The sequence below is a fragment of the Podarcis tiliguerta genome, assembly GCF_965153285.1.
Source record: "Podarcis tiliguerta genome assembly, chromosome: 11".
NCBI classification, from domain to species: Eukaryota; Metazoa; Chordata; class Lepidosauria; order Squamata; family Lacertidae; genus Podarcis; species Podarcis tiliguerta.
In genome coordinates, this window is record NC_139544.1 from 697369 (window position 1) to 724693 (window position 27325).

A 27325-nucleotide genomic window follows, 5' to 3' on the forward strand; every position below is an offset into this window, starting at 1 on the left:
TTGAACATGGCTATCATATCACCCCTTAACCTCCTCTGCCAAGGTCGTTTTGAAGTGTGATCCTGTCCTCTGGGGTGTTAGCCACCCCTCCCAGTTTGGTGTCATCTGCAAATTTGATCAGGATGCCCTTGAGTCCATCATCCAAGTCGTTGATAAAGATGTTGAATAAGACCGGGCCCAAGACAGAACCCTGTGGCACCCCACTAGTCACTCTTCTCCAGGATGAAGAGGAACCATTGATGAGCACCCTTTGGGTCCGGTCAGTCAGCCAGTTACAAATCCACTGAGTGGTAGCATAGTCAAGACCGCATTTTACCAGCTTCCTTACAAGAATATCATGGGGCACCTTGTCAAATGCCTTGCTGAAATCGAGGTAGGCTACATCCACTGCGTTCCCTTCATATACCAGGCTTGTAATTCTGTCAAAAAACGAGATCAGGTTAGTCTGACATGACTTATTTTTCAGAAATCCATGCTGACTATTGGTGATCACAGCATTCCTTTCTAGGTGCTCACAGGCTGTTTGCTTAATGATCTGCTCCAGAATCTTCCCTGGTATTGATGTCAGACTGACTGGGCGGTAATTATTTGGGTCCTCTCTTTTCCCCTTAATAGGTAACCTCAGTAGAGGTTATTGTGCCAAACCTTGAGCAAACACAATAAGAGGAGGTCTCTCAAGGAAATTACGCTCTTGCTGAGCCAGGGAGAGGAAGAGAAAAAAATTGTAAGGCAGAAACATTAAACTTTTGGCCAATGTTACAGAAAAAGGTCTGTGGCAGTCAGTGCCACCTCGGTAGCACAATGTTATTCAGGCATTTGGAATGAACATCAAGAAGAAATATCAGGATAGTATTCAAGAGCCCAAAGGTACACACACACTCTGGGTGAGATCCGTACTCTGGGAAAATGGAGGACAGGGATTGTGCGTAGGGAGTTAGTTTATGATCAGTGTGTGGGGAAACTCCTCCCCCCCCCTTCAGCTGTGCCTTAGGGCTCCTATATAGTTTCTTGACTCAGACTCTTTGGAGGCCTCCATGCCTTGAATAAATAATTACACATAATGACACATTATGTTCCAAATTTATTCTGCCCCATTGATCTTGTTTAGCAGCTCAGCTATACAGCTCCAAATAAATCGTTTTGTGTTTTAAGTGTGATATGCAATGTGACACTAGATGACGATGGTGAGCCTTATGGAAAATTCAATGTATTTTAAAAGCATTTTCAAAATGATTTTTATGTGTGGGGATTCCACCTAGCAGTGCTTTTTTTCGGGGGGGGGCACAGGGGTACGCATACCCCTAAATGTTTTGTGAATCTAAGTTTGCCCTCATTGAGGGGCAGTATTTCAATTTGAGTAGGAAAATAAGAGTACCCCTTTTTAAGAAAAAAAAAGCACTGCCATCTAGGTTCCCTTCACAGGGTGTAGTTTTGTGTTCGCTTCGATTCCCACTGCGTGGAACGGCTATATACAGAGTGAGCTAGCCACTTCCAGAAGCAGAGACCATGAATTATGCAAGAACACCGGAATAGCGCTGTCGGATCAGGCCAGCCCCCTGTTCTCGCAGGAGCCAGCCGTGGAAACTGGAATTGGGAAGCCGACTACGAATCACTTGGTCTGGTCCTCCGTGAATCGATCCAATCCACGTTGGCTTTTAAAGAGGATGGGACTGTCTCTCGTGGGAGGGAGTTCCGCGGTTCAACTGCGCCGCATGAAGCAGTCTTTTCTTCATCTGTCCCGAGTCTTCCTCCATTCCGCTTCCTCGGAGGTCCAGGCAGAGTCGCAGAAACTCCAGCCCCGTTTCCCAGGCTCAGCGCCCAGAAGCGCGGGGCCCCTTCGAGCCGAGGGTCCGTTTCCACGCGGGGAGGACGTTCGCTCCTCCGAGGGGCGGGTCGGGGCGCGACGGCGCCGCCCGCGGAGTCCGGGCTCGAGCCCACGCGGGGCCGGGGGTGGGCGAGGGGAGCCTAGGGGGCCGTCGAACTCGACGCTCCCAGCTTCCAAGTCTCCCCGCTGAAGTCCCAGCCCGCCGGCGGCGGCACGCCCCGTCTCCCGGCCCGGCCCCACGGCCGCGTTTTCTGAGGCGGGGCGCGGCTCTCCTCGCGGCGCTCACCTGCCCGCCCGCCCGCCCCCTCGGAACAGGAAATAGTCGGCGCCGCGAGGAGGAGAGCGAAGGGCGCGCCTGGCCGAGTCCGGATCCGGGCGGGGGCGAGGGTCTCGGCGTCGCTGCTCCAGGTACGTCGGGGCTGGCGCTCTTTCGGCGCCGCCGCTTCCCGGGCTGCGCTCGGCCCCCCGCCGCTCCTGGACGGGGGCGGGAGAGGCAGCGGGGCGCAGCCGAAAGGGAGCTGCTTCCCACCGGGACATTTGCCTGCGCGGACAACGTCGTGGCGCAACCCCTGGCCCCGAACTTCAAACGGGGCTCCCTTGGAGGGGCTGCGCGGGAACCCAGAGGGTGCCCTTTGCGCCCCTCTGCGCCTTCCCGTCCCCTTTCCCTCCGGAATGCGGGACTCGAGCCGGTTCGTCCGGTTTCCTGGCTGGCGGCGGCTTGCCGGCAGCAGGGGGCGCCCGCTCCTCTTCCCCTCCCTCTCCTGCGGGGGTCTTCGGGCTGGAGGCCCAGGACTTCCCGGGCCAAATCCCTCTTGGCCCAGGCCGACCACTTGGCGCCGCAGGTTTCCCGGGCGGGGCGGGGCGCTTCCAAGGGGTTTGCAGGTATTCGAATGGAAAGCTGATACTGTACATTCACATTGTTTTCTTTTGCAACTTAGACGCTTATTACTTCTTGAAAGACCTTCGGTTTTTCAGGTGATGCGCTTCTCCTATTTTCAGATATCATTGATTAATTTTACGAAACTGCAGTTTGTTTGGGGCTGAAACATGTTTCTGTTGGAGTCAAGAGGATATTTTTTCAAGCCATTTTGAGCAGGGAAGTTCAGGGCGGGGAGCAAGGGAGTCCTCCTTCATCCGCACCACATTTGTCTTTGGTAGAAGGCTTCTTTGGAGCCCAATTACAATGGAGGAGGGGGGATTCCAAGGTGGTGTGCTCTGTTATATACATCCTGTGTCATGCTGGTTTATTTTATTTATTTTTTATTTAACAGACTCTATATACACTTAGTGAACAAAGAGCTCTAAGTAATGTACAACATGAGAAAGCTTTTTAAAAAGATACTGTACTGAAAAAATCAAACATTGAAAAGATGTTGACATAACATTCATCAACATATAAATAACATCAGCAGTTTTAAAACAAATTACATAATAAAATTATATGTCTGTGTGGGCTTGCCTTAAACAAAGTGTTCAGCAGTCACCAACACTGAAGGAGCCTGCATTAATATTAGCATTGCACTCTGCAGAACTGATTTCTTGCAGGTGCAGGGCAGACATTATGTTAGAAGAGACCTCAAAGGTGGTCTGGTCCAGCTTCTATCTGTTGCCTGAAATCCACTTGGGCAATTCCAGCCAAAGACAGTCTGTCAACGTCAGGTGTAGTTATTCAGTCAAAACACCTTATAATTCGTACCCATTAGCTCAGGTCCATTCGTCCGGAACAACTGAGAACACAATTGTGTGAATGTGTGTCTTCTTTCTTTCTTTCCTTTATATTTTGCTAAAAGCAGCTGTGGGAGCGTATGTGTCTGGTGAGACTTATTGCTGCAGCATGGCCGGGGGGGGGGGATGCAACTCTTTCCCCCAACGCTGGTTCCTCGGTGCATTTCCTCTCCACAGCCCAGCACCACCCAGAGCAAACACACAGGCAAATAAAGGGAGGCGGTTTAGATTGGGGACATGGCATAAGGGCAGATCCCGAATAGATCCCTCCTTTCAACCGCTTTTAGCAGCAGCAAGAAGAACAACAACTCTAAAAGGCGTGCATTCATGCATGTCCAGTCAGTGTCACGTCCTGTTCGGGCCTGAAGCTGTTCTGTAGCTCTGAGCAATCTCTCTCAGATTGTTGCAAAGCCCTGAACTCACTAGGCCAGGGATGAGGAACTTTTTTCAGTCTGAGGGTCTGGGCAACTTTCTGGGAGCAGAGTAGTACACCTGTCCTCATCCAGGCAAGCAGGAGGCATTATCAGGATGCAAGGACTTTCTCCAGCCAGGGCAGTGGAAGGCGGAGAAACACTTGGAAGGGGTCTGGAGTAGGGCCACGGAGTGGATTGGCGAGGCAGCAGAAGTGGCCTGGGGAAAGTCCCTCTGAGTGCAGAGAGACAGAGGTTCGGAGAACTGCATTTGGGCCTCAGGGCAGCGCTCCCCCCCCCGACCAAGTATAGTCATGTGTTATTCAGTTTGTGTTCTCCAGCTTCTAAAATATTGCTAGTCCACCTTAGAGGATGGATGGCAACTAGGAGGGTCTGTGCCCTTGGGAGATGCCCACTTGAGCACCCAGATGATTGCTTTCTGGGTTCCATCTGGGCTGCGTCCTGAGCGAGGGCTCAAGGTACCCTTGCTAGTTAGGCAACTGCCTTGTCAACAACGCGTAGTTCCATATGATCCCCCCATAAAAACTGCTTGTGGTCAGCAGAGTTTCTGCTAGCAGAATACTTTGAGGAGGCTGTACATGTGTCTTTTTCAGTGATTAGGGGAGAGACGATTAACCATGCAACAGATCATTAAAAACCCAGAAATTCCTGTCTGTATTAGAATGAAATCTTAAGTTCTTCCTAACAGGTCTGTCTAGTTTTTTAAACACTGGGGAAATAGTGCAGGGTTGGTTCCTGCCTTATTTATTAATGATGGTGCCACAGCAGAAACTCAGAAACAATAGACACGCCAATGTGCAAGGCCTTTTTTCTTTTTCTTTTTTCCTTACCTGCCAAGATCTTTAATTTTGTTCTGACAGGAAACTTCAATATTAGACCAGGCAGTGCAAATGTCCTGGGTCTGACATTTCTATCTTGCTTATGGATAATTGAATGCGGCCTTTGCATTTAATCCCCAGAGCACTTTGTTGAACTTTGAGCTTTTTAATGGTAGCCTGAATAAGTAAATGGCGCAAAGGAATCCTGATAGAGGAGTCTGGAAAAGTTTTATTTTTTCTCAACTTTAATTTGGGGTTGGATGGAGGGAGTCAAAAACTCAGTGCTGCCAAGTCAGCTGTTAAGTACTTCATAAAATGGAATGATTACATATTTTACCATGTACAAGATAGCTCTCTCACTTTGGTTTTTTGGTTTTTGTTTTGTTCAGCTAACATAATTTTCTACTATGTGTTTTTTTTAAAACTTTTAATCATTGTGATTTGAAGTCTCATCTTGTAGTACTTCCATAATAATTCTTTTTAAAGGACTTTAAATCTTGGATTTGCTATTGGAATTTTAATACAAGCATTTGGATAGAACTCAAAAATGACTTAATTTGTTTCCAGAATGGCAAAAATCCAAATTACCTGGGAGTAAGCTCCATACCTGGGAAAGGAATGCGACAAGGCTGTATATTGTCTCCCTGCTTATTTAACTTATATGCAGGATTCATCATGCGAAAGGCTGGACTGGATAAATCCCAAACCGGAATTAAGATTGCTGGAAGAAATATCAACAAACTCAGATATGCAGATGACACAACCTTGATGGCAGAAAGTGAGGGGGAATCAAAGAACCTTTCAATGAGGGTGAAAGAGGAGAGTGCAAAATATGGTCTGAAGCTCAACATAAAAAACCCAAAGATCATGGCCACTGGTCCCATCACCTCCTGGCAAATAGAAGGGGAGGAAATGGAGGCAGTGAGAGATTTTACTTTCTTGGGCTCCATGATCACTGCAGATGGTGACAGCAGCCACGAAACTAAGAGACGCCTGCTTCTTGGGAGGAAAGCAATGACAAACCTAGACACCATCTTAAAAAGCAGAGACATCACCTTGCCAACAAAGGTCAGTATAGTTAAAGCTATGGTTTTCTCAGTAGTGATGAATGGAAGTGAGACCGGGATCCTAAAGAAGCCTGATTGCCGAAGAATTGATGCTTTTGAATTATGGTGCTGGAGGAGACTCTTGGGAGTCCCATAGACTGCAAGAAGATCAAACCTATCCATTCTGAAGGAAATCAGCCCTGAGTGCTCACTGGAAGGACAGATCGTGAAGCTGAGGCTCCAATACTTTGGCCACCTCATGAGAAGAGAAGACTCTCTGGAAAAAAAACCTGATGTTGGGAAAGATGGAGGGCACAAGGAGAAGGGGACGACAGAGGACGAGATGGTGGACAGTGTTCTCGAAGCTACCAGCATGAGTTTGACCAAACTGTGGGAGGCAGTGGAAGACAGGAGTGCCTGGCGTGCTCTGGTCCATGAGGTCACGAAGAGTCGGACACGACTAAAAGACTAAACAACAACAAAGCCCCATATAACACAAAGGGAGTACGGTACAGAGTTCACTGTACAGAATAGAGCGTTTCACATGATTTGTCTCCAGTATGATTCAGCACTTCATCTGTGGTGCAATTACATTTGGAATATGTTGGAATTCTAGTTCCCCCATCTCAAATAGGACCTTGTGAACTAGGAAAAGTATAGATATGGACAACCAAAATGATCTAGAGGTTGCCATACTTTCCCTACAAGAAAATGGTAAAGCAGATGTTCTAAGACTTTCTACCCCAGAACGCACATGAGATGGCTGAAAATTATAGAGGCCATCACAAAATGGTGGTGCAGGGGAAGCGGAAGCCATAAAATGGAGGCAGGTGGAGGTGCATAAGCCCTTGGGAATTACTGATTTCATTTTCTACTGATATGTAATCTTCATGCTAGTACAGACATTGATTCTGGAGGTATTGGGAGCCAGCCTTTCCATTTTAGGCAGAATTGGCTGATCCAGATGCTCACCAAGTGGAGAATGCTTTTGTTGTATATTTTCCCCTTCCCACCCCCACATGCCTCTCAAAGTATTTTGCCCATCTCCTGTGATTTCTTCTCCCATTCTCCTTTCCCGCTTGTCTCCTCCCCCCTGAAAAAAAATCACACACACCCCTCTGCCCGTTTCCAGTTTATTGTTATTCTGTTACCCTTTTCTCTTGTCTTCTGATTTCCTTCAACCCTGAAATTCTCTGTCTTCCAGACATCATCTACTCAGCACTTGGCTTAGATTTTTGTGAAAGACTGTTCACTGATTTCTCTTCAGGCACTGAGACTTTCATCTCAGCATAAACATTTGTTGTCATTAATGTGCTAGTTTAAAGCGATTTCTCAAACACTACTAGAGGTAACAGTGCAACAGAGTATTTTCTTTCTGTGCTTGCTTCCTGTGAAGTTTGCCAAATGGACCAAACACTTTGAACTGGCTTCTCCTTTGTTTTCACTTCTTGTTTTTTCCTGTTAATGTTCATATATCTTAGTTCTGTATTAGTAATTCATCTAAAATGATGCCATATGACAGATCAGAACGTTTTAGAAGGGAAAAACAAGCAGAAATGTAGTGAGAACATGGGAGAATCTAGTTCACTTAAACCAAGTGAAAATGACAAGGCAATACTTCTCAAAAAGAATCCATCCCATAAACACAGAGTTCCACATGTTTTCCTGGTTTGTTAATTACCTCAGTTGAACCTCAGTTTCCATGATTGTACAAAACAGGGAACTTGGGCTTGAAACAAGCTAAGATCTTCTCCACTTTCGAAAGCCTGGAACGATAGTTGGAAATGAGCCATTATGTCTGAATTGTGGTTAATGTGAACAATGGTTCATCTGAACAAGCCGGGATCATGAAGTCTCAGGACATGGTCTGAGGGCAAGGGATGCAGCCACCTGGTTGAAGCTAAGCAGGTCTGAGTCTGGTTAGTGCCTGGCAGAGGTGCCATCTTAGGAAAAACAGGCGCCCTGGTGCCCCATGCACAATGCTCCATGCCCGGCCTGAACGGGGGGGGGGGAGAGACTGAACCCCTAACAAAAAAGATTGAGGGTTGCCCATCTCTGTGTTAGAGCTTCAGACTTGGAGCGAGGAGATCTGGTTCAAATCTCAGCTTGGCTATGAAGCTCACAGAGTGATTTTAGGCGCAGCCAGTCATGCACTCCCAAGCCCAACATGCCTCACAGGCTTGTTCTGAGGCTAAAACAGAAGAGGAAAGAACCACATAGGCCACCCCGAGTTCCTTTACATTTTATTTATTTTGTAAGAACAAGTGAAATCACTTTTCATTGCTTCTAGTCCTGTCAGTAAGGAAGGAGACTCCAATTGTGCAAAAGTATCTTTACTACATTTTTTGGTAACCCCCCCCCCCCCCCCCGGAATTTCTTGCAATATTTTGCATAGGTACTTAAAAGTTGTGTTTGTGTATTTGGCCTGCACTTTCAAAGCTGTTCTTCCCACTCGACATGTCTGCACACATTAGTTATGCCCTAATTAAATCATGCTGATAAATATCTAGCATGGCCATGTGACTTTACTGTGTTTCAGTGGCTTTGCCCTGAACCTGAGAACCTTCACAATTTGCTTTGTCTGAGCAGTGTTGGTCATTTTTTACAACAACACACTTGCAAGTGCCAGTACACAATGGCTGGTGGTGCACAGGGCCTTTTTCTTTGTCTCTTGGTACTGGAAGCAAAGGCTAGGTGATTACCTGGCATCCTAAGCCAATCATGGTGATTAGGAGAGACTAAGAGAGACTAATGAGGAGCCGAAGAGGAGAGGGAGCACCAAAACAAACATTCATGTTTGAGCTTCATCCTGAACCTTTCTAACTTCAATGTCTCTGTTCTCCTTCTGCCCTCTGACTTCATTCCTTTTATTTGGCCTCAAAGCGCCATGACTGTGCTAAGGAGGGACTGGGCCACTGCTGCCTCCCAAGCCCTGCTGGCTCCTGCTGGCCTGGTCAGAAGGTGGGGAAGGATTCTTTCTAGTTTCTTTTTTTATATATATATATATAATAATTTTTATTTTAACAATCAATAAAGAGACAATACAAACAAACAAATAGAAAATAGAAACAACACATACAAACAATATAAAATACAGTGTACATGAAGAAAAAAAATAAAATAAAAGAAAGAATTAAAAAACAATCATTGTGTCTTTGCATTATTTAACATTAACCTGGGTCTGCGACTTCCCCAGACCTTCCCACTCTGTATTCTAGATCTTATATTCTGACAGTAAATTCTTTCCCTCTGACATATCTTCGGTTCAACTTAATCTTAATATCTTAACATAATTACATTTCCATATGTCTTAAAACATTAGTCTTTCTTAATCATTAAATTTTTATGCTAATATTCATTTAAATTCAGTCTGATGTCCTCAAACATTCATTATCTTATGATACTTCTGTAAATAGTCTTTAAACTTCCTCCAGTCTTCCTTCACTGTCTCTTCTCCCTGGTCTCTGATTCTGCCAGTCATTTCTGCTAGTTCCATATAGTCAATAACCTTCATCTGCCATTCTTCCAGCGTGGGTAGTTCTTGCGTCTTCCAATACTGTGCGATAAGTATTCTTGCTCTTTCTAGTTTCTTTCTATGTCAGCCTGGAGGGCCCTGGACTTGTGAGATCCACAGGTTCTTGGATCCAGTGGATCTAAAGTTACTGCCATATCCTTTGCAGGGCTTTCCTCTGACATCCTCCGGTGGTAGTTTTCTGTGGCACCACCAGCAATGCTGCTTTCTGGCAGTAGAGGCTGGTGCAGAGAAGCCGTCTCTGTACCAGCCTAACATTGGGTGGGGAGAAGGTAGGATTAAACTATTCTGTTGATGGGAAATAATTCTAGAGAGTGAGCTTGTTTCTGCATAGTGCTAAGCCAAACCATGGTTTAGTGCAAATGCTTGTGTGCACCATGCAGACTCCCAGGGTGGAGGCAGTGGCTCAAGTCTTGCTGTACAACTGTGAGCTAAGTCATGGTTTGGCTTAATTTGTCACCTGGACCTGTGCTTATGGTTTGTATTGCTCTGGACAAGCCGTAAGCTGTCATCAAGATATGTTCTTGATTTACAGCTCATGATTTGTCTGGAGGGGACAAACAATGACCACAGTGTGCATGACAAGCCAAACCATGGCTAAGATCATAGCAGCATAGCAGCAAGACCACAAGAGGAGCATAGTGGCCGTATTCTCTTCGGTTGCTGATAGTGCTGTTTGAGACTTTGAAACTAAACTATAATCAACCCGGTTACAGATAGGTAGCCGTGTTGGTCTGCTGTAGTCAAAACAAAATAAAAAAATTCCTTCCAGTAGCACCTTATAGACCAACTAAGTTATTGGTTTGAGCTTTCGTCTGCATGCAAACTTCTTCAGATACACTGAAACAGAAGTCACCAGACCCTTATATACAGTAAGAGGGTGGGGAGGGGTATTAATCAGAAGGGTGGTGGGAACGGGTTATTGGCTGAACTTGCTGAAAAACAGACCCAAAAAAGAAAATAACAGAACACCACTAGTAATCACAGCTCCCAAGTTTAAACAGTACAACGCATCATAAGAGATCTACAACCTCTCCTAGACAATGACAGTTCTCTTTCTCAAGCTCTGGGAGGAAGACCTTTCATTGCCTACAGACAGCCACCCAATCTTAAACAACTCACCCACAAAAATACAACAACCAGACTTAACATGGACCAGAGCCTGCAATAAACCCAGTTGCCAACTTTGCTGCCACATACACCAGGACAACACCATTACTGGACCCAACAACATCCAACATACCATCTCAGGCCTATTTAACTGCTCATCTTCTAACATTGTGTATGCCATCAAATGCCAACGGTGCCCTTCAGCTCTCTATATTGGACAAACAGGCCAAACCCTACGCCCAAGGATAAATGGACATAAATCTGACATCAGGAATCACAAGACAGAGCAACCAGTAGGAGAACACTTCAATCTCCCAGGACATTCTATACAAGATCTCAAAGTATCTGACTTATTACAAAAGAATTTCAGAAATAGACTGGAAAGAGAAGTTGCTGAATTGCAACTTATTACCAAACTTAAAACCATGGAGAGACCTGGTCTGAATAGAGACATTGGATTCTTATCTCTTTATACATGATAAAGCTATTTTTAGCCATCTCACCCCTTGCTTTTTCCTGTAAGACCAATTGCAGTCATTAACAGTTGTCAACAGGTTTACCACACCTACCAGCCAATCACCACCCTTCTGACTAATACCTCTCCCCACCCTCTCAGTGTATATAAGGGTCTGGTGACTTCTGTTTCAGTGTATCTGAAGAAGTGTGCATGCACACAAAAGCTCATACTAGTAACAAACTTAGTTGGTCTCTAAGGTGCTACTGGAAGGAATTTTTTAATACAGTACCTCGGGTTAAGTATTTAATTCGTTCCAGAGGTTTGTTCTTAACCTGAAACTGTTCTTAACCTGAAGCACCACTTTAGCTAATGGGGCCTCCTGCTGCCGACACACGATTTCTGTTCTCATCCTGAAGCAAAGTTCTTAACCTGAGGTAATATTTCTGGTTTAGTGGAGTCTGTAACCTGAAGCGTATGTAACCCGAAGCTTATGTAACCCGAGGTACCACTGTAATCAGCCCTGCAGCAAATAAAATCCCCATGTGGTTAGCCCACAGAACATTCTAGTAGCCTGCCTCTGTCTGTGTTTGTTGTCTGTGACACACTGTCCTGAAAGTGGAGATGAGGAGGTTACCCATTGTTTTTTCCAGCATTTCCTAACTGGAGACAACCCTCTGTACAGTCTTCTCCATTTATAAGATGCAGTAGAAAGGAATGCAATTTTTCATTACCTCCTAAATCTGTGTATTTTGCTTTAATAAATGTGAGTCCCACGTACCACTTCCTTCCCCACCCTGTCAATTACAACTAGGTCCTTAACATGCTGTCGTTTTGGATCATAGAAATTGGGGACATAGGATGTTTTTTATTTGGGAATACTGAAGGCAACATAAAGTTTAGCAAGCCGATCTTCAGCAGCCTTTCACTTGATTTGAGAGACAAGTCACCTGCTACTCCATTAGTACTTGGAAGATTATAAGCCTTGGAGATTTAGCTGAGGATTAGTAAATTGGAGAGTGTACATTATCAGGCTAGGCTTAGAACCATGATTGTCTCTTGATTCATTTTCATTAGTGCTTTATTCAAATATCGCTGGAATTATGTAACGATGACGTTTCAGGAGAATCTGTCAGGAATTCTTTTCTTGATTTTTAAAGACACTTTTACCAAAAGTTATTTTTATAACTCTGGCTTGCAGCGTGTGAAATCCATTTTGAAAAACAGGGATATAGTTCAGTCAGATCGCTGGGGCAAGATGCTTTTAAAGGCTGTAGCCGAACACAGGTTGTCACTTCATTTGGTGGTGCATTGAAGGAGGCAGGATGAAGTATAAGAAATACATAACCATTCTTGAAGCTGCAGTTGGGATCACTCCCCTTAACAAGAGAGAACTGCTCCCTGTGGTCCGACATGCAAACCTTTGGCAGCATCCAGGGTAAGTTGCTTATTGGGAAAATGAGTAACAGTAAAAAGCAAATATTTACTCTCTAGCTGTGTGCAAGAAAGCTGCAAATGGGAGAATGATTAATTTAGGAAGTTGCAGAAGCTGAAGTAGTTGTCTGAGGGGCATGTACACGATGCCCTTGGCTAACATAGGGGTTGCTGCGATAAATTGAAAGCGTTGTCAGGAATGGCATTTTAAGCTGCTGTCTAAATTTTTGAGACAAGAACTTAGTAGATAAGACAATGCAGACTTAGAGCAATAGCACATCAAGTAGGAACATAATGGATATTCCCTGAGCACATTTCCCACTACTCATTTTCAAAAATACACTTCTTAACATTGTATTGGAAACCTAACAGATTTTTGTGCTGTTGAGTAATAGAAAGTCAAGATTCTTAGCATTCCTTTTTCCACCTCCCTTTTCCAAAAAGCCTTTTACTGAATGGGATAATGCAAGGCAGTGATTATTAACCTTTTAGGGGTCATAGAACTCTTTGAGAATCTGTTGAAAGCTATGGACCCCCTCCCCAGAAAAATTCAGACAGACACATACACACAAATTTTTGCATACAATTAATTTTATTGCATAGGGTTTTTTTCTCCCTTGCTGCTAGTTCAGGGACCCCAGCAATGCTATCCTTTAAAAAAAAAAAAAAAAGAGGTGCCAGAACTCACCATGAACACCTTCTTCATTCTCTTAGAATGGCAACCCGCCTGAGATGTTCTGGAACTGAGTTCTGGCGAGTTCCTTGATGTCAGGCAAGCTTCAAAAAAGATTTTCAGTTCATTTTCCCTTCACAGCACAAACAACAGATTCTAGATATTTAGTCTTTATTGTTGTGATTAATAACCAGCACATAAAACACATCCATATGTGCAGGGCTGGGTTGGATCATACAACACATAAAACAGGATCCCACTTTTTCCTAATCTCTGCTTTCAGGCATTTCAAAAGGACATATACACAAAGGTACACTTCATAGGTTTTTGCCTTTGTCAGTTTAGGAGTCCTGCACTGGTGATGAGCTGGTAGTGCACCCGTGTCAACTGGCTACCAGAAAGAATATTGATCATGTCCCTAGAAGGCTTTGGAAAAATTCTTCTTTCAGCATAGCTGCCTGACAATATGAGTAGCCAAATGGCGAATTTACTTAGCTTTCATTTTCAAGAAATGTTGCTCTTTAGTGTTTTCTCTAGAGAGCACCTGAGAATATGTTTTGTCACTTAGGAAGCCTTTCTATTATAGCCAAATCCAGCATATGTGCCACTTCAGCATGCATATTTACCTTCATGGCGCTGATGAATCTGGAGAAGAAATTAAGTTTTGCTGCAAAACAAGGAGCACAACTGACATGCAAGCAACATGTGTTATGCTGGATTGTAAAGATGCCCACGCCTCTGTGCAATGCAGGCATGTGCATGTGTGTATGAGCATAGCTGATTTTTGTTCTTGCAGGTAGTAGCGTCTCATGCCTCAGGGAAGGCTGCTTCAGAAGGACCTCAATTTTGGAGGAACTTGTTGCAAGGGGCTTCCTCCAGAATGGGAGGTTGAAAAGCCCCTATGTGTATATGGAACATTCTGCATGTCAATCTGGATTCTGATCACCATTATTGTTAAGTGTCTAATGTGTTCAGTACTCTTCAACTGAAATTCCAAACCAAACCAAAACCACCTCCCAGGCTATAGTAGTGTTGCAATCTGGTCCTATTTTATGGCTTAGATTTCAGCTGCAGGTTTACTGTAAAGACTCTTTCAGCTGAAATACATAACTAGGAAATGTTGCCTTGTTCAGCTGCAGCTCAAGACGCACTATGGCTTAACTTGCAGCCTGGCTGTTGCTGTGATGGTAGCATGTATAAGAGAGTCTGTGGAAAACAAATCCTAGTGAGTCCACAGGGCCCATCACACTAGTTCTGCAATGTGCACTACATTGAATTTGATGTTTGATTCGTCCACAAATAGATGAGCCAGGTTTTAGCTCTCCCTTTATAATCGTACTTTCTCCTGATATTTTAGGAACTACGTTATTTTCCAGAGTAGTGTTGATTTTTTAAAAAATTAAACATTAGTTTCCAGTTTAACAGCTGCTTGCTTTAATTCCTATATTGAAATGCCTTCTAGACTCTGTTCAGCTAAGTGTTGCCTAACTGTGGGCTGTGTAAGAGGAAGAGTCTCCACCCATGATACTGTTTTTTTAGCCACACACCCAAAATGTAAACATGCCATCTGAGAAACGTCATTGGTGTAAAGAATGGTAGCAATCCTTCCATCTTTTGTGAAATGTGAATGATAACTACACAGAAACTACTGTGTTTCTGAGACACATCCCCCCCTTCTTCAGGACACGATTCATTGTATGAGGTTATTTGCAGATACTGTACAGTAATCTTGTTTCCTAAGAGCCCTGAAATAACATGCTGAGAACTAGTAGCATGAGCAACAGCCAAATTGCTGCACTGCATGTAGCCATTTCATTAAGGGAGGAGTGTATTCCATGCTAAATTGAAAGTAAAATTCTGTGCTCAAGCAGTCCAAGCAAAAATAAATAAATAAATAAATATTATTTTGCAGACTTCAGTCATTTTTATTCTGGTTTTGCTAGTTACCGTATTTTTCGCCCTATAGGACGCACCGTCCCATAAGGCGCACCTAGTTTTTTGGGGGGGAAATAAAGGAAAAAAATTATTTCCCCCCCAGGCGCGGGGTTGGGGAAGCCCGAGCTTCCCCCGACCCCAGCCCCCAAACAGGCAGCTCTCTGCAAGCCGTGGGAGCCCAGTGCTGGCTCCCGCTGCTAGCGGAGAGGTCCGCGAAGCCTGGGCGCGCTGAGCTCAGCGCGCGCAGGCTTCGGCATGCAGGCACGTCTCCGCCAGCAGCGGGAGCGTTCCCGCTGCTAGCGGAGAGGTCCGCGAAGCCTGGGCGCGCTGAGCTCAGCGCGCGCAGGCTTCCGCATGCAGGCACCTCTCCGCCAGCAGCGGGAGCGTTCCCGCTGCTAGCGGAGAGGTCCGCGAAGCCTGGGCGCGCTGAGCTCAGCGCGCGCAGGCTTCGGCATGCAGGCACCTCTCCGCCAGCAGCGGGAGCGTTCCCGCTGCTAGCGGAGAGGTCCGCGAAGCCTGGGCGCGCTGAGCTCAGCGCGCGCAGGCTTCGGCATGCAGGCACGTCTCCGCCAGCAGCGGGAGCGTTCCCGCTGCTAGCGGAGAGGTCCGCGAAGCCTGGGCGCGCTGAGCTCAGCGCGCGCAGGCTTCGGCATGCAGGCACATCTCCGCCAGCAGCGGGAGCGTTCCCGCTGCTAGCGGAGAGGTCCGCGAAGCCTGGGCGCGCTGAGCTCAGCGCGCGCAGGCTTCGGCATGCAGGCACCTCTCCGCCAGCAGCGGGAGCGTTCCCGCTGCTAGCGGAGAGGTCCGCGAAGCCTGGGCGCGCTGAGCTCAGCGCGCGCAGGCTTCGGCATGCAGGCACCTCTCCGCCAGCAGCGGGAGCGCTCCTGCTGTTTGCGGAGAGGTCCGCGAAGCCTGCATTCGCCCCATAGGACACACCCAGATTTCCCCTTCATTTTTGGAGGGGGAAAAGTGCGTCCTATAGGGCGAAAAATACGGTATGTAGAAGCTTGAGGAGCTAATTTGTCTTACTTCTGAGTAGTCTTTTATCTGTTTATTACTTTTTTACTTTATTTGTTTATTTCATTTCCATCCCACCTTTTTTTCTCCAAGGAATTCAAGGTGGTGTGCATTATTTCCCCATTTCTTATTTAATCCCCCTAACAACCCTGTGAGGTAGGTTAGGCTGAGAGGCAGTGACCGGCCCAGGGTCAGCTGATGTTCTTCATGGCTAAGTGAGGGTTTTAACCCTGGCCTCCCAGGTTCTAGTCCGACACTCTAACCACTACACTACACTGCCAACCTGTTGCTGTTAATTGCACTGTTTTTGTGTTTTAATATCAATAGCATTTTTACAGGGAGCAAGAGAGTCAGTGTGCTGCAGTGGACAGAGTGTTGGGTTGCAAATGCAATCCTAAACCCACTTACCTTGATCTAAGCCCCATTATACTGAATGGGACTCACTTCTGAGTAGGCACATATAGATAGCATTACTGTATGCTGTAACTGTCTGTTTAATTTAAGTAAACGTTTGCATTAACATTGTCTTTGATAATAGTCACAGCTGCTTTGAAAACAAGGCATGTCCAATTCCCAAGGGACTGTGATCTACTCCCAGTATAAAAATACTGGCAGTGATCTATTCACTGTCATTGGAGGGAGGAGGAGTGTGCATGGCGTGGGTGGATTGCCAAGAGTTGTTGAGCTTTTGGGGGGTTGTTAAGCTTCCCCCCTCCAATAACATTTTGTACATGATAAGGATCCTGTGATCTACCAGGCTCAGCCGGGGATCTACTGGTGGATCACGGTCTACTGGTTGGACATCCCTGGTACACCATTGATACACAGTTGTGTCCTAGTTGAAGCCTGCCCATCATTGAAATGGAATGTCTTTGCTTAGGGCAGAGGTTTTCAACCTTTTTGGATCCACAGCTCCCTTGACCAACTGCATTCTTTCTTCGGCACCCCTGGGGGGGGGGCTCAGGAGCCCAGTTAGGTCACCCCTTGCCTGCAGAGTGGCCAGCCTCTCACCCCTTTTTGAACACCCTCCCTTGTGGAGCCTGCTCTCCTTTGAGAGTCCTCTAGGCAGCCACAGCTGCCGCCCCTGGTCTCTGAGCTACCCCCCCCCCGCCCCAAAGAGAGGTGCCTCCGCACACTGCCCCCCCGGGGGCCTAGGAAGCACCCCCGGACAGCCCCAGAGGCACCATTCGTCTGGGGCAGGGGTCAACAAACTTTTTCAGCAGGGGGCCGGTCCACTGTCCCTCAGACAGTGAACTAAGGTCAGCAAACTAAGGTCTGGGGGCCGGACTATATTTTGAAGGAAAAAAATGAACAAATTCCTATGCCCCACAAATAACCCAGAGATGCATTTTAAATAAAAGCGCACATTCTACTCATGTAAAAACACGCTGATTCCTAGCCCATCCGTGGGCTGGATTTAGAAGGCGATTGGGTCAGACCTTAGTTTGCCTACCGATGGTCTGGGAAGCTTGTAGCCAGGGATGGTGCAACAAACAGCTGTGCAATCCTCTGGGAGACAGAGACGTGGGAGGGCATCAGAGGACAGAGGGAAGGAAAGAGGGACAGAGGCCAGGGTTGCCCACAGCACCCCTGACCACCATTCAAGGCACCCCAGGGTGCCACGGCACACTGGTTGAAAACCACTGTAAAAAACACAAACTTGGTCTTGCTGCTACAGAAGGCAAAATTAGTTTAAATAATATTTGTCTTGTGCAATTCTGAGCATGTAGAACCTAGGTTTGGTTTCTGATCTCGCTTCATCTAAAACAAGTTTTTGCAGTTTCTCTTCCGCAGCCTGTTTCAAGAGTGTGCACATAGCGATTACAGATGAATTCAAGGTGCAGAAAGTGGGAGAACTGGGCTTGCATGTTTCTCTGTTTTCTCTTTCTGGCTTTCCAGTGATGTTCCACTTTCTACCCTCTTTCCTGCTACTATCTCTGTGTCTTAACAGCTCAATAGCAAATTATATAGTCAGAAATTCAACAGGTGCAGCTTCCCCCATGCTGAGATGTAGTGATGGAAAATGTAGTGATGGAAAATTGGTGCCTGTTGAATTTCTGATGGGCATGTTTACATGTACAGAAACTCTGTTAATTCTCATTTCAGAATAAAGCATGCGAAGAATAAGAAAATTAGAATTTATATTAACTAGTTAGAATTCATTATGGATAGAACTTGGTTCCCTTTGGGAGATTGCTTCACAGCATGGCTGGTGTTAAAGAGAAATCATTTCTAGAAAAGTAAATAGATAAAAGAACATTGAAAGGTTTCCCCTCTAATTTCATTGTCTTTTAATTTCTGGCAATCTTCTGAAGCAGAAGGGAGAGTTGAACAACCATTTTAGAAATGTCTGATTACTCAGGGTTTCCCCTAGGAATAAAGGTGGAAGGTTTATTGTTAGCAAGGTGCTTGGATGGAGGGTGTGGCAAGGAAGGGTCCGTGTGCGTCAGCCTGTCTTTCAGCTCGCTGTCGTGAGTGAGTGCACCTGGAGGTGAATGGTCCTTGGAATGGCGTTGTGTGCCAGGATGGGCCATGAAAACAAAGCTCCATCGCCTTGGAATTAATTATGGATTGGAATGAAATGACATCTGTCTGGGGGCAGCACCTGCTGGACTTGGGGACTAGGTGATTGAGGGGAATAGGTTAGTGGGTTTGGAGTTGCCGTGCGAGATGTGACCTACTTGCACGAAGGAGAGGTGACTCTGTCCCTGAAGAGAGTGCCTGCCAAGGCCCCAGAATGTGCCAGGCGGAGTGGCAGAGCTGGTTCTGAAATGAAGCTCATTTCTGGAACCTGTTTTCCATGCCAGAGTTTGTGGCAGAGCAAAGTAATAGTCACTCTTCTGACTACATCCGAGGTGCCGTTAGAGGCATAATGCCTGTTTTCTCGTCTTCATCTTCCCCGCGTTCAGGCTCTGTTGACTTCCAAGGCAAGTTCATGAGAGGGCAAGCATTTTATTTATTATGAAATTCGTAAACTGACCTTCATCTGAAGATCACAGGGTGGTTCACAACATAAAAATACAAAATGAGAACACATATTGATTCATGTGCAAGTAGAGTCAAGCCCCCTTCCTTCAGTGGCCAATGCAGGTAGTTCTTTCAGCGCTTGTTTAAAACTTTGAATTTTTAAGTTTGAGTTTAAAACTGTTTCTGCTCTTTAAGTACCTAAGACAAGCCTGCTGAATCAGGCCAATAGTCCAGCATCCTGTTCTTACAGTAGCCAGCCAGATGAGAAGCCAGCAAGCTGGACTGAGCCCAAGAGCCTCTTCCCCCTGTGGCTTCCAGCAACTGCAGTTCAGAAACATGAGTGCCCCCAGCCATGGAGGGCAGGGCAGAGCCATCATGGCAAACAGCCACAGACCGCCTTAGCCAGCCCTCTTCCATAGCCATCCAAGTTGGTCTCCTGCGGAAGCAAAGTCCATAGCTGAACCATGCACCCCGCAGGAAGGAGGACTTTCTTTTATCTGCCCTGAATCTCCCAACATGCAGCTGCAGCGGGTGCCCACAAGTTACAAGAGATGAAGAAAAACTTTTCTCTATCAACTCTTTCTATGCCATTGATAATTTTATAAACTTCCGTCATGTCACCTCATACATTTCTCTAAACTAAAAACCTTTCCTCAAAGGGGAGCCGCTCCATCCCTTTGATCGTTTCATTTGCCGGTTTGTGAATTGTATAGTGATTGTATAGTTCAGTGAAAGAACTTGTTCAGACTCCATCAAAACTAGTAATGTCTGCTGTGTCAGTTGCCATGCAGAACTGTTGCCTTGCATGTGCCACATGCAGTTTAAAAGTAACTGCCAAGTGTTAAGTTTTTAGTGTTTCAGGTTTAATGTTACTTGCATTAGACTTACCCTTTCCTTTCCTTTCCTTTCTTTTCCTTTTCTTTTCAACTCAGGGAACAGACAACAATCCCACCATCCCCGTGTGACTGGGACTGGAACCAGAGCTGTAACTCCAGCCCAAGACATCCTGCAGGAAAGAGACTGAGAGGACTGAAACGAGGCCTTCCTCACCAGGTACTTGTGCTAACAGATCTGTAAAGCTAAAATGCTTGAGACGTTGTGACTAACCTTTGACCATGTATTTTAAAAATTATGTTAGTGACATTTTTGCCACAGAAAGACAGAAAATGAAAGTGGCAAGGTACAAGGGAACAGTACAGTGGTACCTCAGTTTTCGAATGTAATCCATTCTGGAAGACTGTTCGACTTCCAAAACGTTCAAAAACCAAGGCGCAAAGGGCAGTCTGCAAATTCAGTAGAGAAAATGGGGGGGGGGGCTCAGTGCGTTTGAAAATCAAGCATTTACTTCTGGGTTTTCTGTGTTCAGAAACTGAAATGTTCGACTTCCGAGACATTTGGAAACTGAGATACCACTGTACAAAAGGTACTGTAGTTAAGCTATTGCAAAGATACTGCATTGTGTAGAGAAAAGTTACTTACAGATCTCCTCGCGCTGCATTGATCCTTTGAATGCAACTCTTCCCCACTGGCAGCTGATTTGATGGAGGTCAGAGCAAGGGTCTATCTTTGTTTACATATAAGATGAAGGGCCACCATATTATGTCACTGGGGGGCAATGTCTCTAACCATCAACCGTGATACACCAATCGCCCTGATAACACCATATTTCGTCTAACTACCCTTGTATGGTGAACTCTGTGGCCTCCCAGTGGTATTTCTAGACTCTGACAATTCTCTATGAATTATTTGAAAGTCATTAGAAGGTTGAATCAATAATAAAGCTAATGCCAGATTAGGTGGAATAGTTTGACATGTATCTTTCACAAAATGACATTTCCACCAAAGATGGAAGAAATCTCCTTTCCTTCCACAGCTTTGCTAGCAATCCTGTGAGATCCTGGCCCCTAACAATTTATTATTCCATGTATATTTCCCATCTAGTTGCAAGTTTGCTCTAGAGTGGGGTGGGTGGGGAATCTTTGGCCCTCCAAATGTTGCCAAACTAGAGCTCCCATCAGCCCTAGTCAGCATGGCCAATGGTCAAGACTGATGGGAGATGTAGTTCAACAACATCTAGACAGTCAAAGATTGTCCCACTCCTGCTCTAAAGAGCTCACATAAGCATTACCCCTGGTCTTTAAAATTTTTGCATGGGTGAATTTAGGGCTATGCAAGCAGACAGTGGGCGCTGAGCCAAGGGGCACCGTCTCAAAACCTGGTAGGTGAGGTGCTGGGCTTTGGAAGGGAGGTGTGAGGCTCCTCCTGCCTCCTTCCCAAAGCCTAGTTAGTGCTTTCCCAGTTTTGGGGAGGAGGTAAGAGGGCTCTAGGATCTCGCCTCGCACCTCCTTCTCCAAAATGGACACCTCCTTATCTGCCTTTGGGAAAGCATCACAAGGGCTGGGGTGCCACATTTTGGCCGCGCACAGGCCAAAATCTCTGTTTGATGACCTTGCCCAATGCATTGCAGTGAAGCCCTCAAAGGACTTATGAAACAGAGTGGCCTTTCTCAGTTTCATGAAAGCAGGATGGCCCATGCTGAGGTGGGTCTCCTTGGGCGCAACATATTCCCCAGTATTGGGGCCATTGCTCTCAAAAAGTTGCATTTTGTTCTTCAAAAAATGTATTTATAGTAATTGAGAAAATCTGAAGTGAGGCTTTCTCTGAGGTTCTCTGCTTAACGGGCATGTGGTCTCTTGCAGACGCTGCCTGAGATATGCCAGATTGGTGTACGTGCAAAAGTAGTATATATGGCAGTTTGTTGGCATTCAGCAGGTTTTGGGGGGTTGTGCTCCAGTCACCTGCAGTGTCATAGCTGCACACTGCTTCTGCTTCTCTTCTTTCATTCTTCCAGTACTAAGAGAACCCAGGTTGTGTGTGCAACACTGCATAAGGAGCTGATCTTCTTGAAACTAAAAAGGGCTTGTATTATACAGAAGGTCTTCTGTATTTGGGGTGGGGGGCTCACCCCAGGTGAAAGACAAACTGCTAGCCTCTAACTGTCAGTGGATCAGTTCCACTCCTTTCTAGAGATGTATGATGCCTGGCCTGAACTCCTGTGGTAGATTTCCAGCCCCATGTCCAGATTATGGAGGAGACAGAGGCTTGGAGACTGAAATAAGCAGAAACTAATAAGTGGGGGCGGCAGGGGGGAGTAACGGGAAACAATCTGGGAGACAGAGGCATGCAGGCTCAGTGGCGTAGCGTGGGGGGTGCAGGGGGTGCAACATCTGGGGGGGGCGCGCTCGCACTCGCAGCTCTCTGCCCCTACCTGGCTCACTCACTCTCTCTCACTGCAGTGCTGGCTGTGCAAATCCGATCCGAGCCGCCGGGTCGCCGCCCACTGTGGAGGGGGTGTGTGCCAGGCATGCGGTGCGGTGCGGAGAGAGAGCGAGGGACTATCTGGGGGAGGGACAGTGCAGCGGGGGGCGCAAATTACTTGCCTTGCCCCGGGTGCTGACAACCCACGCAACGCCACTGTGCAGGCTGCAATTCTATGTACACACCTGAGAATTAAACTCCTTTGAACTCAGTAGGATTTGCTCCAGAGTAGATAGGCATATGAATACATTTAGGTCTAAGGAGTCAGTCGGGCACAGAAAATGGAAGGATTGGGGAAAGAAGGAGACAGCTGGATGTATTTGAGAAACACAGGCCAAGATATGAAAAGTGCAAGATTTAAGTTGCTTGTAGGTCTGGGACACACATGATGTTTGACATGGAGGCGCTGCCACCCCCCACATCCCATTTTCCATGGTGACTGAAGCTTTCCGTGTACTGTTTAGAAGCTTTTGCCATGTGTATTGGGGCCATCTTGTTGCAGGCCTCTTCCACACACCTCCTGCACCAGTCACTGGGAATCTGGAGGGTCCAGGGCACACGGTGAGCCCTTCCTGTGGGGTGCAGAATTGGTGGGTACAGAGAGGCCACCGTGGCAAATGGTGTGTGTGGTCCTGCATCTTGCCCTCGATACACATTTCTTTGTTACCAGCAGGGTTTTGCTCATGGACAAGGTCATGTGCTGATGCTTATACTGCTTTGCAAACATCTGTGAGAACAGGACTTTTTCTGTTCTGAAAAGTGTCTGCTTATTTTGCTTGTGACCTAAATAAACCCCCTGATTACTGTGAAAGAAGAGATTTGGATGTCATTGGAGTTTGACTCCAAATGACAGGATGGCAACGGGAGCTTATAAAAGCCAAAGAACATAATTTCACTTAAATGAAGCTAGTGCTGAATAGCCTTGAAGAAGAAACACAGCAAACTAGCTGTGCAGATCAAGCAAAACAAAAACAACAAACCATTGAGATAGAATTTGGTTCTTACAGTGCATTTGGTTTGAACTGAAGTGTGTCATTCTCCAGATTATAGATGTAATGCTGATTTGCTGTAAAGCAGGCTTTACAAACTGGAAGCCAGAATTGGGGAAATGTGTTGCTCCTCCCTACTCTTGTAAGCCTTAACCATGGCTTAGCATTACATCTCCAGTGATATGTACCATGGTTAAGGTCAGCAACAGGCCCTCTAAACAAAGGTTTAAAACTTGATTTCAAACTCTGCTTAATATTGGAACCCTGGAATTAGTATCAGAGGCTATTCAGATGCAACACCAAACCATGGTTTGAAATGATGAGCTCCTGCCTACCCTTCGTCTGAGCAAAGGAGCTTGTGGAAGTGGCGCTGGGGAGCCTGCTGCCTTCCAGATGTGGTTGGGCTCCAGCTTCTATCGGCCACAGCCAACATGACCAGTGATCAGGGGTGAGGGGAGTTGTAGTCCAACAACACCTGGAGGGCCACAGGTTCCCTGGTCTCAGGTGTGCTTCTGATTATTTGGCATTTACAAATGAATGTGTTTAGGGGCACCTCTCCCTAGATGCAGCCCAAGCCTTGCACCATGCAGGAGATCCCTGGGTCTAAGAGGTCCTGGAGGGAAATGCACAGCAGTCTTCTGTTGAATGTAAAATTAGAGGAGCTTTTCCGTTATGGACCTACTTAGGACAAGACATTTATACTAAATGTCAGTGTTCTTCTGTTTGTTTATAAAGCATTAGCCCATAAAAATGTTATAAATTTCTACAAGTTAAAATTTAAAATAAACTGAAAGAAAAGGAAAATGGGGAGGAGTCCTAAGGCAATGATAACAAGGCATTACAAGGCCTCTATAATGATTGACTTAAAGCTGTGGAATGCTCTTCTCAGTAAGGTGCAGAAATCGATCTACCATATTGGCCCAAATATAAGCCGCACTTTCCCCCCAAATTCTGAGTGTGAAAGGTTAAAGTGAGGCTTATATCCGGAACTGAGCGCTATGCGCCCGCCTCCTGGCACTACTGCCCTGAACGGGGGATGGGGGCAGCCGGCACCGGCTTGGGGAAGTAGTGCCGGGAGGCGGGAGTGCCAGGAGGCGGGCGCACAGCGCTCAGTTCCGGATATAAGCCTCACTTTAACTTTTCACAGTCGGAATTTGGGGGGGGAAGTGTGCCTCATATTCAGGCCAGAGGTTTTTGGACTACAGCTTCTGTCAGCTGTGGCTGTGCTGGCTGAAGCAGATGGGCCTCATACTCCAAAACATCTGGCGGGCACCAGGTTGAGGAAGGCTTGATCTACAGCTTTTCTTTTAGAAAGGGCTGCTGCAAGGCTTTTGATCTGCTTGGCTAGGTGAGGGGCAGAATGTCTGTCATGCAATTCCGTGGGTGCTGTGGTCTTTTCGTTGTGCTTTCTGAGTATGACTGTTGTTTTATTTTGTAATCTGCTTTGAAGAATTGTAGATTGGGCAGTTACTCGTGCATTGTTTCGGGTTTTTTATTTTCAAAGAACCAAAATTGTGTGTGCTTTCTGTCTTTGATGGAGGCAACACTGGTAAAGGTAAAGGTACCCCTGCCCGTCCGGGCCAGTCTTGCCAGACTCTAGGGTTGTGCGCCCATCTCACTCAAAGAGGCCGGGGGCCAGCGCTGTCCGAAGACACTTCCGGGTCACGTGGCCAGCGTGACAAGCTGCATCTGGCGAGCCAGCGCAGCACACGGAAACGCCGTTTACCTTCTCGCTAGTAAGCGGTCCCTATTTATCTACTCACACCCGGGGGTGCTTTCGAACTGCTAGGTTGGCAGGCGCTGGGACCGAACAACGGGAGCGCACCCCGCCGCGGGGATTCGAACCACCGACCTTTCGATCGGCAAGCCCTAGGCACTGAGGCTTTAACCCACAGTGCCACCCGCGTCCCAAGGAGGCAACACTGACACTACAGCAAAAGATCTCTTCAGGTTTATGTTGGTGGTTGTGAGACCCATAGTTACTCAGCACTGGAAAAAGGAAGGTCTTGCCATTGCAAATTGGTATGCCAAGCTATGGAGTAGTTAACATACTGAGTTAGAGTAAATGAAAAACCTGGAAGATCCGGAATATTTTGTCTATGTTAAGTAAAATTTTATATCTCATGTGAGCCATACTTATCAATGAGGGGATTATTCCATTACAATGCAAACAATTATGGAATGAGTTGGTAACTGTATCAGTATGAATTTCAGTACGAACTAGATTTTTTTTCTAGCATTCTTCAGGATGTTTTGTTCTTCTTTGAGTATGTAGTCCTCTCAGCTCTTGAGAGAACTCTGAAATATTACTGTTGTGCTTTAACTTAGTTCTTTAAAATAAAATAATTTTTTTGTCCCACCTAAATGATTTTTCACAATTGTAATTTCAAAACATTAAACTCTTCTTCTGTTGCCTAGCCTAGAACATTCTGAACTATATTAATCTTCAAGTGCACAAGAATTTGCAGTTAATCATTTTCAAAGACTTGAGTAATTTCATCAACAGGATGTGCATCTCTTCCTTGAAATAAGATGCATCATAGCAAATGTATACTGCTGCCTAGTTTTGAAATAGAGAATCAAATTGTGTTAGATGTGAAGCAGGTGCTGGGTAATTTTTTAATTTTAATCTGCATTGTAATAAAGCCTTAGTTGATGTTTTAAAATGTCACCCTTAATGGTTACTGTATTAGTTGAACACATATATATTGACTTCTTAATTATCACTATAATAATTAAATACATATTTGACAGCTTAACGTGAGTTAATTGTGGGTCTGGTACATCCCTCTCTTGCAAGGGATTACAAGACTCAGAGGGAATAATATTGCTAATGTTTGAAAAACTTCTCATTATTTCAGAATAAAGCTTTGCTCTTTGCTCTCCCCCCCCCCCGCCCCGCGCAGCTCCCCATTCCTTTTTGTATCTTGCTGTTCCAAAATAAGAAACTTTCCTCTGGATCTCTCCTCTTGCTCCCTGTTCTGCTTGTCGATATGCCAACCTGGACGTGGGTGGAAGGAGAGGCCTGGCCACAGAACGTAGTTCTGCCTGAACCTAGAGCTCCGTATAGGACAGGTATCCTGGTCCCAAGCTGTGCAGGGCTTTCACACCAAAACCAGCACTTTGAACCTAGCCTGGTAGCTAATTGGCAGCCCATGCAATTCTTTCAGCAGTAGCATAATACAGTGGCGATATTCTGCCCCAGTGAGCCGTCAAGCTGCCATGTTTTGAACTAGCTGAAGTGTCTAGGTCAGCCTCAAGAGTAGTCCCACAGAGAGGACATTGCAGCTTGTGGACAAGCTAACCTGATCCAGAATCGGCCATAGCTGTCTCACTCACTGTAAAAGACACACATAGCCACTGAGGTCACCTGGGCCTCTGGTAATGGAGAACACCCCCAGACGATGAACCTTCTAGGGGGTTGGACTCGATGGCCCTTGTGGTCTCTTCCAACTCTATGATTCTATGATTCTCCTTTGGTGGGGGCAGGGAGTAGGACTGCATTCAAAGCAGGCAACTGACCAATGATGAGAGGTTGTGTTGATGTCAGATGGGAGCAGTCCCCAGCAGGTCTTCTTATCAGTTAGGCATACCTGCAGAAGGCAGGTCTGGTCAATTCTATTTTTGAACCCACTACCAAGGATTTTAGGGATGCGGGTGGCACTGTGGGTTAAACCAAAGAGCCTAGGACTTGCTGATCAGATGGTCGGTGGTTTGAATCCCCACGACGGGGTGAGCTCCCGTTGCTCGGTCCCTGCTCCTGCCCACCTAGCAGTTCAAAAGCACGTCAAAGTGCAAGTAGATAAATAGGTACCGCTCCAGCGGGAAGGTAAGTGGCGTTTCCGTGCGCTGCTCTGGTTTGCCTTAGTCATGCTGGCCACATGACCCAGAAGCTGTATGCCGGCTCCCTCGGCCAATAAAGCGAGATGAGCGCCGCAACCCCAGAGTCGGTCACGACTGGACCTAATGATCAGGGGTCCCTTTACCTTTACCTTACCAAGGATTTTAAGGCTGTACCATCTGCAGGGGATAGCTCTGGGCAAATGGTATT

General features: G+C 46.2%; 1 protein-coding gene across 5 annotated transcripts in view; it reads left to right on the top strand.

Annotated features, from left to right (window-relative positions):
• The first annotated feature begins 1628 nt into the window (after window positions 1-1628).
• TJP2 (tight junction protein 2) overlaps window positions 1629-27325 on the top strand; it is an 89402-nt gene continuing 63705 nt past the window's right edge. The window contains exons 1-2 of one of the 5 annotated variants that reach the window (XM_083403345.1): window positions 1629-2233; window positions 19900-20020. The gene's annotated coding sequence lies outside the window, so the exon portion shown is untranslated. Of the gene's footprint in view, window positions 2234-18908; window positions 18928-19899; window positions 20021-27325 lie in introns of those variants that run through there. The other 4 variants (XM_083403342.1, XM_083403346.1, XM_083403351.1 and 1 more) reach the window with 4 other exon arrangements.